General features: G+C 41.2%; 1 protein-coding gene and 1 long non-coding RNA gene across 6 annotated transcripts in view; one reads left to right on the top strand and one right to left on the bottom strand.

Moving 5' to 3' along the window:
* LOC134481033 (immunoglobulin lambda-1 light chain-like) overlaps nucleotides 1-12,064 on the bottom strand; it is a 357,250-nt gene that overhangs the window by 245,242 nt on the left and 99,944 nt on the right. The gene's annotated exons all lie outside the window — the stretch shown is intronic.
* Nucleotides 1-12,064, top strand: part of LOC134481036 (uncharacterized) — a 121,654-nt gene that overhangs the window by 26,769 nt on the left and 82,821 nt on the right. The window contains exon 3 of the long non-coding RNA XR_010056208.1: nucleotides 8,334-8,369. This is a non-coding gene — a long non-coding RNA (uncharacterized LOC134481036). The remainder of the gene's footprint in view (nucleotides 1-8,333; nucleotides 8,370-12,064) is intronic.

Here is a 12,064-nt window from a genome sequence, read left to right as displayed (position 1 = left end):
AGAGTCCTGAAAAGACCTAGAAACTTGGGGTAGAGGATGGTATAAGCACCTGTAAATGTTGCATGCTTCAAGAAAAAGGAAACAGATTCTTAGGTCTGCAGGCAGTTGTGTGGTTACCACAGATGTCTGCCTCTTAGACAGGCATTAAATGAACCCATTTCTGACTCCTATTCCCAAGGATTTGTGTCAGTTAGACAAATGAGTTGAACTGAAGACATACTATTAATGTGCATCTATGATCTAGGCCAGGACTGCCTTCAAGGTTGACCAACACTGAAGAGGGAATATTTTTTTTTTTTATTAACTTGAGTATTTCTTATATACATTTCGAGTGTTATTCCCTTTCCTGGTTTCCGGGAAAACATCCCCCTCCCCCCTCCCCTTCCTTATGGGTGTTACCCTCCCAACCCTCCCACCATTGCCGCCCTCCCCCCATAGACTAGTTCACTGGGGGTTCAGTCTTAGCAGGACCCAGGGCTTCCCCTTCCACTGGTGCTCTTACTAGGATATTCATTGCTACCTATGGGGTCAGAGTCCAGGGTCAGTCCATGTATAGTCTTTAGGTAGTGGCTTAGTCCCTGGAAGCTCTGGTTGCTTGGCATTGTTGTACTTTTGGGGTCTCGAGCCCCTTCAAGCTCTTCCAGTTCTTTCTCTGATTCCTTCAATAGGGGACCTATTCTCAGTTCAGTGGTTTGCTGCTGGCATTCGCCTCTGTATTTGCTGTATTCTGGCTGTGTCTCTCAGGAGCGATCTACATCCGGCTCCTGTCGGTCTGCACTTCTTTGCTTCATCCATCTAGTCCAATTGGGTGGCTGTATATGTATGGGCCAAATGTGGGACAGGCTCTGAATGGGTGTTCCTTCAGTCTCTGTTTTAATCTTTGCCTCTCCCTTCCCTGCCAAGGGTATTCTTTTTCCTCATTTAAAGAAGGAGTGAAGCATTCACATTTTGATCATCCGTCTTGAGTTTCGTTTGTTCTAGGGATCTAGGGTAATTCAAGCATTTGGGCTAATAGCCACTTATCAATGAGTGCATACCATGTATGTCTTTCTGTGATTGGGTTAGTTCACTCAGGATGATATTTTCCAGTTCCAACCATTTGCCTACGAATTTCATAAAGTCATTGTTTTTGATAACTGAGTAATATTCCATTGTGTAGATGTACCACATTTTCTGTATCCATTCCTCTGTTGAAGGGCATCTGGGTTCTTTCCATTTTCTGGCTATTATAAATAAGGCTGCGATGAACATAGTGGAGCACGTGTCTCTTTTATATGTTGAGGCATCTTTTGGGTATATGCCCAAGAGAGGTATAGCTGGATCCTCAGGCAGTTCAATGTCCAATTTTCTGAGGAACCTCCAGACTGATTTCCAGAATGGTTTTACCAGTCTGCAATCCCACCAACAATGGAGGAGTGTTCCTCTTTCTCCACAACCTCGCCAGCATCTGCTGTCACCTGAGTTTTTGATCTTAGCCAATCGCACTGGTGTGAGGTGAAATCTCAGGGTTGTTTTGATTTGCATTTCCCTTATGACTAAAGATGTTGAACATTTCTTTAGGTGTTTCTCAGCCATTCGGCATTCCTCAGCTGTGAATTCTTTGTTTAGCTCTGAACCCCATTTTTTAATAGGGTTATTTGTTTCCCTGCGGTCTAACTTCTTGAGTTCTTTGTATATTTTGGATATAAGGCCTCTATCTGTTGTAGGGTTGGTAAAGATCTTTTCCCAATCTGTTGGTTGCCGTTTTGTCCTAACCACAGTGTCCTTTGCCTTACAGAAGCTTTGCAGTTTTATGAGATCCCATTTGTCAATTCTTGATCTTAGAGCATAAGCCATTGGTGTTTTGTTCAGGAAATTTTTTCCAGTGCCCATGTGTTCCAGATGCTTCCCTAGTTTTTCTTCTATTCGTTTGAGTGTGTCTGGTTTGATGTGGAGGTCCTTGATCCACTTCGACTTAAGCTTTGTACAGTGTGATAAGCATGGATCGATCTGCATTCTTCTACATGTTGCCCTCCAGTTGAACCAGCACCATTTGCTGAAAATGCTATCTTTTTTCCATTGGATGGTTTTGGCTCCTTTGTCAAAAATCAAGTGACCATAGGTGTGTGGGTTCATTTCTGGGTCTTCAATTCTATTCCATTGGTCTATCTGTCTGTCTCTGTACCAATACCATGCAGTTTTTATCACTATTGCTCTGTAATAACTGCTTGAGTTCAGGGATAGTGATTCCCCCTGAAGTCCTTTTATTGTTGAGGATAGTTTTAGCTATCCTGGGTTTTTTGTCATTCCAGATGAATTTGCAAATTGTTCTGTCTAACTCTTTGAAGAATTGGATTGGTATTTTGATGGGGATTGCATTGAATCTGTAGATTGCTTTTGGTAAAATGGCCATTTTTACTATATTAATCCTGCCAATCCATGAGCATGGGAGATCTTTCCATCTTCTGAGGTCTTCTTCAATTTCTTTCTTCAGTGTCTTGAAGTTCTTATTGTACAGATCTTTTACTTGCTTGGTTAAAGTCACACCGAGGTACTTTATATTATTTGGGTCTATTATGAAGGGTGTCGTTTCCCTAATTTCTTTCTCGGCTTGTTTCTCTTTTGTATAGAGGAAGGCAACTGATTTATTTGAGTTAATTTTATACCCAGCCACTTTGCTGAAGTTGTTTATCAGCTTTAGTAGTTCTCTGGTGGAACTTTTGGGATCACTTAAATATACTATCATATCATCTGCAAATAGTGATATTTTGACCTCTTCTTTTCCGATCTGTATCCCTTTGATCTCCTTTTGTTGTCTGATTGCTCTGGCTAGAACTTCAAGAACTATACTGAATAAGTAGGGAGAGAGTGGGCAGCCTTGTCTAGTCCCTGATTTTAGTGGGATTGCTTCAAGTTTCTCTCCATTTAGTTTAATGTTAGCAACTGGTTTGCTGTATATGGCTTTTACTATGTTTAGGTATGGGCCTTGAATTCCTATTCTTTCCAGGACTTTTATCATGAAGGGGTGTTGAATTTTGTCAAATGCTTTCTCAGCATCTAATGAAATGATCATGTGGTTCTGTTCTTTCAGTTTGTTTATATAATGGATCACGTTGAGGGTTTTCCATATATTAAACCATCCCTGCATGCCTGGGATGCAGCCTACTTGATCATGGTGGATGATTGTTTTGATGTGCTCTTGAATTCGGTTTGCCAGAATTTTATTGAGTATTTTTGCGTCGATATTCATAAGGGAAATTGGTCTGAAGTTCTCTTTCTTTGTTGTGTCTTTGTGTGGTTTAGGTATAAGAGTAATTGTGGCTTCGTAGAAGGAATTCGGTAGGGCTCCATCTGTTTCAATTTTGTGGAATAGTTTGGATAATATTGGTTTGAGGTCTTCTATGAAGGTTTGATAGAATTCTGCACTAAACCCGTCTGGACCTGGGCTCTTTTTGGTTGGGAGACCTTTAATGACTGCTTCTATTTCCTTAGGAGTTATGGGGTTGTTTAACTGGTTTATCTGTTCCTGATTTAACTTTGATACCTGGTATCTGTCTAGGAAATTGTCCATTTCCTGAAGATTTTCAAATTTTGTTGAATATAGGTTTTTATAGTAAGATCTGATGATTTTTTGAATTTCCTCTGAATCTGTAGTTATGTCTCCCTTTTCATTTCTGATTTTGTTAATTTGGACGCACTCTCTGTGTCCTCTCGTTAGTCTGGCTAAGGGTTTATCTATCTTGTTGATTTTCTCAAAGAACCAACTTTTGGTCCTGTTGATTCTTTCTATGGTCCTTTTTGTTTCTACTTGGTTGATTTCAGCTCTGAGTTTGATTATTTCCTGCCTTCTACTCCTCCTGGGTGTATTTGCTTCTTTTTGTTCTAGAGCTTTTAGGTGTGCTGTCAAGCTGCTGACATATGCTCTTTCCTGTTTCTTTCTGCAGGCACTCAGCGCTATGAGTTTTCCTCTTAGCACAGCTTTCATTGTGTCCCATAAGTTTGAGTATGTTGTATCTTCATTTTCATTAAATTCTAAAAAGTTTTTAATTTCTTTCTTTATTTCTTCCTTGACCAGGTTATCATTGAGTAGAGCATTGTTCAATTTCCACGTATATGTGGGCATTCTTCCCTTATTGTTATTGAAGACCAGTTTTAGGCCGTGGTGGGCCGATAGGACGCATGGGATTATTTCTATCTTTCTGTACCTGTTGAGGCCCGTTTTTTGACCAATTATATGGTCAATTTTGGAGAAAGTACCATGAGGAGCTGAGAAGAAGGTATATCCTTTTGCTTTAGGATAGAATGTTCTATAAATATCCGTTAAGTCCATTTGGCTCATGACTTCTCTTAGTCTGTCGACATCACTGTTTAATTTCTGTTTCCATGATCTGTCCATTGATGAGAGTGGGGTGTTAAAATCTCCCACTATTATTGTGTGAGGTGCAATGTGTGTTTTGAGCTTTAGTAAGGTTTCTTTTACGTATGTAGGTGCCCTTGTATTTGGGGCATAGATATTTAGGATTGAGAGTTCATCTTGGTGGATTTTTCCTTTGATGAATATGAAGTGTCCTTCCTTATCTTTTTTGATGACTTTTAGTTGGAAATTGATTTTATTTGATATTAGAATGGCTACTCCAGCTTGCTTCTTCTGACCATTTGCTTGGAAAGTTGTTTTCCAGCCTTTCACTCTGAGGTAGTGTCTGTCTTTGTCTCTGAGGTGTGTTTCCTGTAGGCAGCAGAATGCAGGGTCCTCGTTGCGTATCCAGTTTGTTAATATATGTCTTTTTATTGGGGAGTTGAGGCCATTGATATTGAGAGATATTAAGGAATAGTGATTATTGTTTCCCTTTATATTCATATTTGGATGTGAGGTTATGTTTGTGTGCTTTCATTCTCTTTGTTTTGTTGCCAAGACGATTAGTTTCTTGCTTCTTCTAGGGTATAGCTTGCCTCCTTATGTTGGGCTTTACCATTTATTATCCTTTGTAGTGCTGGATTTGTAGAAAGATATTGTGTAAATTTGGTTTTGTCATGGAATATCTTGGTTTCTCCATCAATGTTAATTGAGAGTTTTGCTGGATACAGTAACCTGGGCTGGCATTTGTGTTCTCTTAGGGTCTGTATGACATCAGTCCAGGATCTTCTGGCCTTCATAGTTTCTGGCGAGAAGTCTGGTGTGATTCTGATAGGTCTCCCTTTATATGTTACTTGGCCTTTTCCCCTTACTGCTTTTAATATTCTTTCTTTATTTTGTGCATTTGGTGTTTTGACTATTATGTGACGGGAGGTGTTTCTTTTCTGGTCCAATCTATTTGGAGTTCTGTAGGCTTCTTGTATGCCTATGGGTATCTCTTTTTTTAGGTTAGGGAAGTTTTCTTCTATGATTTTGTTGAAGATATTTACTGGTCCTTTGAGCTGGGAGTCTTCACTCTCTTCTATACCTATTATCCTTAGGTTTGATCTTCTCATTGAGTCCTGGATTTCCTGTATGTTTTGGACCAGTAGCTTTTTCCGCTTTACATTATCTTTGACAGTTGAGTCAATGATTTCTATGGAATCTTCTGCTCCTGAGATTCTCTCTTCCATCTCTTGTATTCTGTTGGTGAAGCTTGTATCTACAGCTCCTTGTCTCTTCTTTTGGTTTTCTATATCCAGGGTTGTTTCCATGTGTTCTTTCTTGATTGCTTCTATTTCCTTTTTTAATTCCTTCAACTGTTTGATTGTGTTTTCCTGGAATTCTTTCAGGGATTTTTGCCATTCCTCTCTGTAGGCTTCTACTTGTTTATTAATGATTTCCTGTGTTTCCCTAAGTGTGTTCATGTCTTTCTTGAAGTCCTCCAGCATCATGATCAAATATGATTTTGAAACTAGATCTTGCTTTTCTGGTGTGTTTGGATATTCCATGTTTGTTTTGGTGGGAGAATTGGGCTCCGATGATCCATGCAGTCTTGGTTTCTATTGCTTGGGTTCCTGCGCTTGCCTCTCGCCATCAGATTATCTCTAGTGTTACTTTGTTCTGCTATTTCTGACAGTGGCTAGACTGACCTATAAGCCTGTGTGTCAGGAGTGCTGTAGACCTGTTTTCCTCTCTTTCAGTCAGTTATGGGGACAGTGTGTTCTGCTTTCGGGCGTGTAGTTTTTCCTCTCTACAGGTCTTCAGCTGTTCCTGTGGGCCTGTGTCTTGAGTTCACCAGGCAGCTTTCTTGCAGCAGAAAATTTGGTCTTACCTGTGGTCCCGAGGCTCAGGTTCGCTCGTGGGGTGCTGCCCAGGGGCTCTCTGCAGCGGCAGCAACCAGGAAGACCTGTGCTGCCCCTTCCGGGAGCTTCAGTGCACCAGGGTTCCAGATGGTCTTTGGCTTTTTCCTCTGGCGTCCGAGATGTGTGTGCAGGGAGCAGTCTCTTCTGGTTTCCCAGGCTTGTCTGCCTCTCTGAAGGTTTAGCTCTCCCTCCCACGGGATTTGGGTGCAGAGAACTGTTTATCCGGTCTGTTTCTTTCAGGTTCCGGCGGTGTCTCAGGCGCAGAAGTCCCGCTGCTCCTGGGCCCTCCCCCACGGGAGCCCAGAGGCCTTATACAGTTTCCTCTTGGGCCAGGGATGTGGGCAGGGGTGAGCAGTGTTGGTGATCTCTTCCGCTCTGCAGCCTCAGGAGTGCCCACCTGACCAGGCGGTTGGGTCTCTCTCTCACCGGGTCTGGGAGCAGAGAGCTGCTGCGGTCCGGGATCCGCGGGTGTGGGACTTCCGGTAAACACAGACCGTGCCTCCTAGAGAAATTCTGCTTCCGTGTGTCCCAAGCTCACCAGGCAGCTTTCTTGCAGCAGAAAATTTGGTCTTACCTGTGGTCCCGAGGCTCAGGTTCGCTCGTGGGGTGCTGCCCAGGGGCTCTCTGCAGCGGCAGCGGAATATTTTTTTTTTTTTATTATTAACTTATTAACTTGAGTATTTCTTATTTACATTTCGAGTGTTATTCCCTTTCCCGGTTTACGGGCCAACATCCCCCCTCCCCTCCCCTCCCCTTATTTATGGCGTTCCCCTCCCCATCCTCCCCCCATTGCCGCCCTCCCCCCAACAATCACGTTCACTGGGGGTTCAGTCTTAGCAGGACCCAGGGCTTCCTCTTCCACTGGTGATCTTACTAGGATATTCAATGCTACCTATGAGGTCAGAGTCCAGGGTCAGTCCATGTATAGTCTTTAGGAAGTGGCTTAGTCCCTGAAAGCTCTTGTTGCTTGGCATTGTTGTTCCTATGGGGTCTCGATCCCCTTCAAGCTTTCCAGTTTTTTCTCTGATTCCTTCAATGGGGGTCCTGTTCTCAGTTCAGTGGTTTGCTGCTGGCATTCACCTCTGTATTTGCTGTATTCTGGCTGTGTCTCTCAGGAGAGACCTACATCCAGCTCCTGTCTGCCTGCACTTCTTTGTTTCATCCATCTTCTCTAATTGGGTGGCTGTGTATATATGGGCCACATGTGGGGTAGGCTCTGAATGGGTGTTCCTTCTGTCTCTGTTTTAATCTTTGCCTCTCTATTCCCTGCCAAGGGTATTCTTGTTCCCCTTTTAAAGAAGGAGTGAAGCATTCCCATTTTGATCATCCGTCTTGAGTTTTATGTGTTCTAGGCATCTAGGGTAATTCAAGCATTTGGGCTAATAGCCACTTATCAATGAGTGCATATCATGTGAGTTTTTCTGTGATTGGGTTACCTCACTCAGGATGATATTTTCCAGTTCCGACCATTTGCCTACGAATTTCATAAAGTCATTGTTTTTGATAACTGAGTAATATTCCATTGTGTAGATGTACCACATTTTCTGTATCCATTCCTCTGTTGAAGGGCATCTGGGTTCTTTCCAGCTTCTGGCTATTATAAATAAGGCTTCTATGAACATAGTGGAGCACGTGTCTTTTTTATATGTTGGGGCATCTTTTGGGTATATGCCCAAGAGAGGTATAGCTGGATCCTCAGGCAGTTCAATGTCCAATTTTCTGAGGAACCTCCAGACTGATTTCCAGAATGGTTGTACCAGTCTGCAATCCCACCAACAAAAGAGGGAATAGTTTAACTGTGGCCTTAGAATTAAGAAGACGCATCCATAGTTTCAATGGGGAATAATGAATAAATTTACCACATATTAAATGGCATTTTAATTACTATTTTTATTCAAATAATGAGTCACTGAGTGTTTATTTAGTTGCATATAAGCATAACAGTAGTAAATCAATAAGTCATAATGCAATAGGCATTTCAATATTACTTTATCATTTTTGTGAATATTATATATAAGCATAATATTTATATTATTTTACCTTAATTTCTTCCCGCTTAACTTCTTTTTTTTTTTTTTTTTGGTTCTTTTTTTCAGAGCTGGGGACCGAACCCAAGGCCTTGCGCTTCCTAGGTAAGCGCTCTACCACTGAGCTAAATCCCCAGCCCCCCCGCTTAACTTCTAATTTCCCTGACTCCTTAAATTGATGACCTCTATTATAACTATTGTTATATACACACATATATTTATAAAACCTTTTGAGTCTATTAAGTGTTGCCCTTTAGTTTCATTTATTTTCTTCCTTTCCTCCCTCCCAATACTCCCAGATAACACTCTCTGATCTCCTTCAACTTCATCTCCCTCTTCTTCTTACTCTTCTTCTTTTACTAATTGCTATTTCCTGCATATTTATAAATACATTTATATCCCTCAATATAACTTGTTCAATTTGTATATTGCTAATGGTGTATGGTATGCATTTTTAGAGGTTACAATTTGGCTGGACAATTAGGTGTTGTGCTCTTTACTCAAGAAGATCACCTTTCATGCTCCTAGCTATCTTTAGTTGCTAATACTTCTCTTTGTAGTATTCAGATCCTCATGGGTTATTTCCCATACAGTTTGGCAAATCTACTGGTATTGTTCTTGTTCAGATCACATTTATTATATCATGTTGTTGATACTTTACGGGAGGATCTTTTGATATTTCTTTTTTATTTTTTTTATTTTTTTATTAACTTGAGTATTTCTTATTTACATTTCGAATGTTATTCCCTTTCCTGGTTTCTGGGCAAATATCCCCCTTACCCCTCCCCCTCCCCTTATTTATGGGTGTTCTCCTCCCCACCCTCCCCCCATTGCCGCCGTCCCCCCAACAATCACGTTCACTGGGGGTTCAGTCTTAGCAGGACCAAAGGCTTCCCCTTCCACTGGTGATCTTACTAGGATATTCATTGCTACCTATGAGGTCAGAGTCCAGGGTCAGTCCATGTATAGTCTTTAGGTAGTGGCTTAGTCCCTGGAACCTCTGGTTGCTTCGCATTGTTGTTCATATGGGGTCTCCAGCCCCTTCAAGCTCTTCCAGTTCTTTCTCTGATTCCTTCAACGGGGGTCCTATTCTCAGTTCAGTGGTTTGCTGCTGGCATTCGCCTCTGTATTTGCTGTATTCTGGCTGTGTCTCTTGGGAGAGATCTACATCCGGCTCCTGTCTGCCTGCACTTCTTTGCTTCATCCATCTTGTCTAATTGGGTGGCTGTATATGTATGGGCCACATGTGGGGCAGGCTCTGAATGGGTGTTCCTTCTCTCTCTGTTTTAGTCTTTGCCTCTCTATTCCCTGCCAAGGGTATTCTTATTCCCCCTTTTAAAGAAGGAGTGAAGCATTCACATTTTGATCATCCGTCTTGAGTTTCATGTGTTCTATGCATCTAGGGTAATTCAAGCATTTGGGCTAATAGCCACTTATCAATGAGTGCATACCATGTGAGTTTTTCTGTGAATGGGTTACCTCACTCAGGATGATATTTTCCAGTTCCAACCATTTGTCTATGAATTTCATAAAGTCATTGTTTTTGATAGCTGAGTAATATTCCATTGTGTAGATGTACCACATTTTCTGTATCCATTCCTCTGTTGAAGGGCATCTGGGTTCTTTCCAGCTTCTGGCTATTATAAATAAGGCTGCTATGAACATACTGGAACATGTGTCTTTTTTATATGTTGGGGCATCTTTTGGGTATATGCCCAAGAGAGGTATAGCTGGATCCTCAGGTAGTTCAGTGTCCAATATTCTGAGGAAACTCCAGACTGATTTCTAGAATGGTTTTACCAGTCTGCAATCCCACCAACAATGGAGGAGTGTTCCTTTTTCTTCACATCCTCGCCAGCATTTGTTGTCACCTGAGTTTTTGATCTTAGCCATTCTCACTGGTGTGAGGTGAAATCTCAGGGTTGTCTTGATTTGCATTTCCCTTATGACTAAAGATGTTGAACATTTCTTTAGGTTTTTCTCAGCCATTCGGCATTCCTCAGCTGTGAATTCTTTGTTTAGCTTTGAACCCCATTTTTTTATTAACTTGAGTGTTTCTTATTTACATTTCGAGTTGAACCCCATTTTTTAATAGGGTTATTTGTCTCCCTGCAGTCTAACTTCTTGAGTTCTTTGTATATTTTGGATATAAGGCCTCTATCTGTTGTAGGATTGGTAAAGATCTTTTCCCAATCTCTTGGTTGCTGTTTTGTCCTAACCACAGTGTCCTTTGCCTTACAGAAGCTTTGCAGTTTTATGAGATCCCATTTGTCGATTCTTGATCTTTAAGCATAAGCCATTGGTGTTTTGTTCAGGAAATTTTTTCCAGTGCCCATGTGTTCGAGATGCTGCCCTAGTTTTTCTTCTATTAGTTTGAGTGTATCTGGTTTGATGTGGAGTTCTTTGATCCACTTGGACTTAAGCTTTGTACAGGGTGATAAGCATGGATCGATTTGCCTGTTTCTTCTAAATGTTGACCTGCAGTTGAACCAGCGCCATTTGCTGAAAATGCTATCTTTTTTCCATTGAATGATTTTGGCTCCTTTGTCAAAAATCAGGTGCCCATAGGTGTGTGGGTTCATTTCTGGGTCTTCAATTCTGTTCCACTGGTCTATCTGTCTGTCTCTGTACCAATACCATGCAGTTTTTATCACTATTGCTCTGTAATATTGCTTGAGTTCAGGGATAGTGATTCCCTCTGAAGTCCTTTTATTGTTGAAAATAGTATTAGCTATCCTGGGTTTTTTGTTATTCCAGATGAATTTGCAAATTGTTATGTCTAACTCTTTGAAGAATTGGATTGGTATTTTGATGGGGATTAGAGACACAGTTTCATATCAATTTTCTGATATTCTTACCTTATAGTCTGTGTAACTTGCCTACCATAATGTTCTTTGAAATTTAAGTGAGGAAGTGACTTATAGATGTTGCCACTAGGGGTGCAATCCATGAATCTGTATTTTGATTGGTTGTGATATTTTGTAGTGGTCTCTCCCTTTAGTAAAGATAATTTTCGTTGATGAGGGAAGAAGTTTACATTCATCTGTGGGCGTACAGATAAATGTTAATAAATTGTTGTTAAGGATTATACTGGGTTAGTAAATTTGTGGCTACATATTCTCCTCTAATAATGATTCACAAGCCCTAAGTTCTTAGCCTAGTTTCCAGTACCAGGCATAGACTATCATTTATTGAATAGGTTTGAAATACAATTAGAGTGATATTGGTTACTCCCAATGTATATGTTCCACTATAGCATCCATAGGGTTATTGTGACATGCTGGTCTTGATGTAGTTCATAAGTGTCATAGCTGCATCAGACTGTTTCTTTTATCACTCCTTTGAAAATCTGTATGTCGACTTTTGGTTGGACCATGCATTTTTGCCATCAGAGAAGGGAAGTTAGATCAGTGCTGGCTTCGAACCTCTGAAACCTCTGGAGCCTGTTTTGCAGTGGAATGACTCAAAGTCATGTAATTGGCCCAAACAGACAGCTTTGTAATCTGCTTAATATTGCTCCCAAGACAGCTCTTTGTTGATAGCTACTGGCTCTGAAGTCTGCTCAAAATAGACTCCTGCTTGAGATAGCTTTCTCCTGCCTGGAGCCAAGTCCACATACACACCCTCTGTCTCAGGAATGTTTCCGGAATGTCAAGCCACTTACAACTTCTGAAAAATCTGGCCAGTTATCTGTTCTTATCAGCACACCTGATTTGAGGTTTAAGGTTGTAGAAACCAAAAGAACAATGGGAGGGTAGTGACAGTAGTGAAATTGGTCTTGGGCCCTTTGTGCATGGCCT

Source organism: Rattus norvegicus, chromosome 11 (genome assembly GCF_036323735.1).
Source record: "Rattus norvegicus strain BN/NHsdMcwi chromosome 11, GRCr8, whole genome shotgun sequence".
Classification (NCBI taxonomy): Eukaryota; Metazoa; Chordata; class Mammalia; order Rodentia; family Muridae; genus Rattus; species Rattus norvegicus.
This window is presented reverse-complemented; position numbering and strand designations above follow the sequence as displayed.